The sequence below is a fragment of the Motacilla alba genome, chromosome 4 (assembly GCF_015832195.1).
Source record: "Motacilla alba alba isolate MOTALB_02 chromosome 4, Motacilla_alba_V1.0_pri, whole genome shotgun sequence".
NCBI classification, from domain to species: domain Eukaryota; kingdom Metazoa; phylum Chordata; class Aves; order Passeriformes; family Motacillidae; genus Motacilla; species Motacilla alba.
The window spans coordinates 44,042,090-44,048,089 of record NC_052019.1 but is presented as its reverse complement, the minus strand read 5'-3'; positions in this window follow the sequence as shown (position 1 = coordinate 44,048,089).

Sequence of the window (6,000 nt, the reverse complement as noted above, 5' to 3'; positions counted from 1 at the left end):
GCCTGAAGAGAGCTGGCTAGAGAAAGAGGCGTCCATTTCCAAATGAGGTCAGCTTGTGCCCTCAGCTCCCAGGGAGGAGTTGAGTTACCCATGGAGTGCAGAGCAAGGTGACTCCTGGAAAGAGGTTTGCTTAGGTCCAGCCAGTCCAGGGGCAATTCACTGGAGTTCAGCCCTTGCCAGGGAAGGAAACATACCCTGCAAGTTCACGCTGAGGCAAGAAACCTTGCCTGGGGCTAAGGGTTATGTCAGGGAACCAACAGGAGACCCCCAGGCCTTGGAGTGGTGCTTGGAGGAGCAGCCCAGGAATGCATAGACTTTGTAGGGACAGCACTGCTAAGAAAAGACAGAGTTTGGTGGTTGTTCTTTTAATTAGAAGTGGCAAATAGGAGTCACCAGTCTCAGGATCTGTGCTGTAAGTTACTAAGCTCTTAGTTTAACTTCAATTACATTGCCTGTCTCCATAGTTCGTTGTGTAAAATAGGGGCAATTCTTGCCTGAATTGTCAAAGTATTTCCAGGGTTTGCTGGTTAATGCTTAAAAAAGCAGAGACCTTTGAATGAAAATTGTGACATTCAGGAGACTGGAATCAAAGCAGAGCAAGAGAAAGAGCAGATTTGTGTAAAAAAACCACACCACAAACATGTCTCTAGTTTTGCCATGGGAGCAGGGAAGCTATTCACCTAAAAATGAACTTAAAGCCTATTGGTGACTTCATGGGGATTTTTTCTTTTGAATTTGAGGGCAAAGAAGATGGGAAGGGATGAGAGCAGAAGTGAGGTGCTCTCAATTTTTCCTGCCACTGTGCTAAAACTGAAGTTGACATTGAGCTCCCAGACATTAAGCACCTACTTACAGTCCAATTTTCATTAAAACTATCCAAAGAGGTTTCACTTGAAGAGTTAAGTTGCTGAGTGACATCTATATATGAACTGATAGCTGCACTCTGCAATGACTCAGGGTACTGTCACCATCCCTGTCCCTGGCATCCCCACCAAGGGAGCATCACTACCCTTCCACTCAACGTTTTGCCGTAACTCTCCTTTGGTTTTTGATGGAAACGAACCCAGCAACAAACCTCACCTGTCCCTCAGCTGCAGCACAGCCTCTGCTGCACATGACAGCAGCTTGAGCACTCTGACCTATACAGGGCTAAAGGAGACCAAGAAGGCTCCTTTGGTCAGCCCAGGAGCAAGGGACGAGTTCAGCTGCCTGGCTTGAGCCAGGGTGCACTGCTGCAGGTCTAGTGCTCCCAGGCAAGGGGGACATGCAGAGAGCTCAGTTTCCTAAGGTTAAAAATACAACCTGGGCAAGGGAAGGATCTATCCTTTTAGATCTACCTTTTCCTACATATAGCTTCTGTTATACAGACATGCACTTGTATACAAGAACTGTGTTAAAGCAATTTATGTCAGCATGGCTAAGCTTCAAAAACGAACAAAAAACAACCACCAAACCAAAATCAGGGACCTAGCATTTCACCTCCTTCAGAGCATTAGCAAAGCCTGAATACGGCAGCTGAATTAAGACATGAGCTTGCTCTCTCCCCATACAGGCCATCAGGAAGCGAAGCCATCCCTCACACAAGCCAACTCACCTTTTGGGCAGCTCACTGTGTGGGCAGGCTCACCTGCTGACCTGCAAAGTACTGCAGAGCCATGCACTTGTTCTGTTAAAAAAACAACTTGGCACAAACCAGGTTCTTAGCATGTTTTCAGCCTAGTGGGTTTTATCCTGGTTTTCTACTGGGAAAAAAAACTAGCAGGTTTTCTGCCAGGGTGCAAGGAAGTAGTCAAAGATAAGGATGACCTGACTGCAGCTTTAAGGGAAAATGATTTCTCAGGTTGCCAACCCACTTGGATTCTCTAGATAAGCCAGCTTGTCCCAGGAACACCTTCCTGAGGGTGGGGGGCAGCACTAGGTGGTGGTACAAAGGGCAGGGCCTCCTCTATTGATCCAGTTTGAAATCATTAACTCAGCACAGCCAAAGAGGCACTCAGCTACCCAGCCCCTGCCCTCTCCGTGCCACTCTTACATCCCCCCTGCAGCCTGTGGGCGGGCTCAGGCACCACTCCTGTTCCCTGTCCACACCATAAACTGCTCACAAGCAGCCTACAGGAGGAGCAAGCCAAGCGTGCCCCTTGTCTGGGCACTGCCAGCCCCTGCCACACTGCAGCCCCCAAGGCTATGGCCTGTGCCAGCACTGCACCCTGCTCCTTGCTGCTTGAGTAACAACCGCACGGCTCACAGACCCCATTTCCACTGTCACCTGCATTACCTCTGAAACTCAAATTTAAATCCCACAGCTTCCATCAAGTTGCACTTCTTCTCTGGTGGCAGAGAATATTGTCCTTCATGCCCATTGGGCCCATCCTTCCAAATCACAAATAGATTCAGCATTGCATTTGAACCTTGTGCATGCAGCCCCCACCTTTGCCCTGTCCTTACTAAAGTGGGCAGAGAAATGAAAACAATATGCTGAAAAGGAAAAAGAACATATTTCTGAAGCCACTGTCCCCGTCTGCAGTCAAGTCTGGCATCTCTGTACTGACTCCCCCAGGCCCACCTGCCTGACTTGGGGTCTTCAGGAGCATTATTGATGACACTGGCACTGCTCCTGCCTCTAATTAAAAATGGCTTCCACAGCCATTAATAAGTGGAAGATAGAAGCGGAAGGTTCCTTAATAAAGTTTATTTAATCATAACTATGCTTAGGAAAATACACTTGTAAAGGTTAATATAATGCAATTTAGTTTAACTTTATACTACATTTTGAACAGAAGACTTCTTATACATGATTTAGGTAAAAACAGGAAGTATGATCTGGCTCGTTTTACATCTATTACAAACGCAGAAAAAAGACTGTCATGCACTACAGTAGAGAGCATGAAAAAAAATTACCTTTGGTTTAATTCAGAGAATACAAGTATTGCACTGGAAAAGCATCAAACATGGTGCAACTAAACATCATAAACATGTTTCCATGCCAGCTTACAAAAGTTTGTTAGCTAGTGTAATTTTAGAGGGGGGAAAAATATATGTACACATAAAACAATTTCTTTAGCTATTTGGATTCTGTTAATATCATATGCACGCCACATATCTACACAACTGACATTCAAGAGAACTCTTGAATTTGATTTAATACCTTTCAGCTACATTAAATCAGTTGAAATCAATGACTTTACTGTATCTTAACTGGCCTGTCAGCTGTTAAACATTCTTCTTTAAATGACTCAAGTTCCAGCCTAGATCTTCAAAATCCAGAAACAACAATTGCAAACCATGGATTTTAGGTGCCTAGCTAGCCATTTCTTGACCATTTTTTGGAGGCAGTTAGTTTGAGTGTATAGATTCATACATAAAAAGCCCAAAACACATGACTCAACCAAGGGCTGGCAGTGTAGGGGTATATCAGCATGCCAATCCTTCCAACCACATATTGGAGGTTGAACACGAATACAGGTACTATTGCCAAAAACCACAAACATGCTAGCATTGGCAAAACCAACACAAAATAATTTAACAATATTGAAAAAGACAAAAAAAAAAAAAAAAGAGGCATTGTTTAAAAGGAGACACAGCAATGTAAGACCACCATATATGGTGGGCTGCGTGACCCACACTCCCCCCCAAATACTCATATTAGCAGTGCCTAACATTTGAGATAAACATAATGCATTACATCCTTGCCTTTTTACTGTAACATAATTCCAAACCTTGCAGAGAATTCCAACACAGTTCTGCACCAAGATGAGCTAGTTCTGGGTGTTGTTGATGGGTCTCAGATAGAAAAAATCAACTTTTCTTCTTAATATGTTAATAATTTATTTTCAGTTTCTTGTATTGTAGTAGGAAACTCCGCCAAAGAGGAGCCAACTGTTGTCTTTGAAGAGTTCTTGTCAGATCAAGCATTGAAACCTTGACCACTTCACAGAAATGTGCAGCACAGTATTTCAGAGAACCACCTTTGCTTTTGTCTCACAGAGAGAACTTTAAAGTCAGTTAACAGCATTGTTTCCATTAAAAAAATAACAGGAAAAAATTATCAGGCCAGTCCATGAGTTTACTTGAACATAGCTAAAGTCCTTGAAGTCTCTCACAAAATGGCAAAGGCTCTTCGCAAGGATAGGAAGGGAGCTTTAAACCTCTACACAGTACTGGAATTCCCAGCATCTGCTCACATCACTCACAAATGGTGGCAACATTTTTATATAAAGAAACACTATTATGAAGAAAAAAAGTACATCTAAAACTATTACAACTGGTAGTTTAGGAAAACCAACTAGGTTTGTTTTCTAAATGTTTAACATAAATATAGTTGCAACTTGATCTTGAGTTGACAATGATTGTCGCAGCCAAGGTAAGGATTGAACACTATCTATGCAAACAAAAACTCACTATACATTATACAACTTATTTCTGCCATGAGGGATGCCTTCCCTCTCAAATCTTTGGCCTCCTATTACCAATCTCTCCCAAAATCAGAAGCAATGTAGCATTGTTGCTCTCAATTCATTCACAGCAGTGGGTTTGTTTGGAGGGGAAGACGCTGTGGGGACAACACAGTGAAGAATGTGGTTTATTCCAGAGCTTACACACAGAGAGTTACTTGCAATAAAGTGCTCTGACAAATGCTGTCTGAGCTCTTCAACTCCACTCCCCAAGTAACACCTGCCTCCAAATTTGCTTCTTTGGAGCTGTCCCCAACTGCTGCCACTGGAAAGGCAGCTAATGACAGACAGAAGCGTGCACAGATGGGACCTGGAGGGTTTTGCTTCTTCCCTGCTGGTTTGGGTTTTGTTTACATTTTGCCACTGGTTGGCTACAAGCAGTTAGGTATGCAATCTCTCTTGCATTTGTGTGTGCTAGAAATGAGATCTGTTCAGAATTAAAAACTCCTGGTACGACATGTAGACCTGAGATGACAATCTAATAACTTGCATGTTTCTCTCTGCACAGAAGCAGGAAGGTTTTATTAAATGCAACTTGAATTAATACGAAGCAGAAATTCATACAGATTTTAAATGCCAGGTTTGTTGCTTACCAGTTGATTCATCTTTATTTCTTCATTGGGGTTTTTTGGGTATGAGATGTTAGATTATATCACTGCTGCTATTTTATTTTTTAAAGCTCATGAAATTTGACTGCTGTCCACCACAAAAATGAAAATGGAAGGGGAAAAAAAATTCCAGACTTGCAGAATCTGCAGACTGTTTCCACTGAGAGTGATTATTTTCCTGTCTGGTGATCCCAAATTATAAATCAGAATTTATTACTCTGCATGTGTATTCCAAGTATCAGAAGTGGCATTTCCATGACAGAACAAATCCTGTAAAAGTGTTTTGGAACTGCATTGGTATTGTTTTGCTCAAGGACTCTACAATTCTAAACACAGTCAAAAATACATAGCCAAGCAGTTCATCATTTCAGCAACTTCAGGCACAGTTAATCACACCCCAGGAAAACAAGAAAAATCTGCAGTAAGGAGCATCACAGAAAACTGCCACAGAAAACTGTCCCACGGTAAGCAACAAGTCTGAACGTTTCCAAATAAAAAAAAACTTACACATACAAAACCAAACATGCATATATAAAGTGTACATATACTGCACAAGCACTATTCCTAGAAGATCAAACTGCATAGGTAAAAATCAAAAACAAGTGCAACATTTTAAGCCCTTAAAGCACAATCAAAAAAACAAAAAGCAGGAATTAAAAATAACAAACTTGCTCCCCCACAACAAAGCCAATTACAGATCAGTGATTAAGATATTAATCAAGACAGAGGTTCTCCAATCAAAAGTTGGAAGGACTGCTCTCAAATTTTGGCTCATCATTCACACTTAGGGGATCTGAAATGTACGTTCATAATTGTAATTAGCTTAAACAGTTATGTTCATCACTAGCCAACTTTGATTTATTTTACAAAGTGCTCTTTATGTAATAGAAGCTATCTTCCTGGTAGAAAAACCATCAAGTAGTTTAACACTTTGAACATCA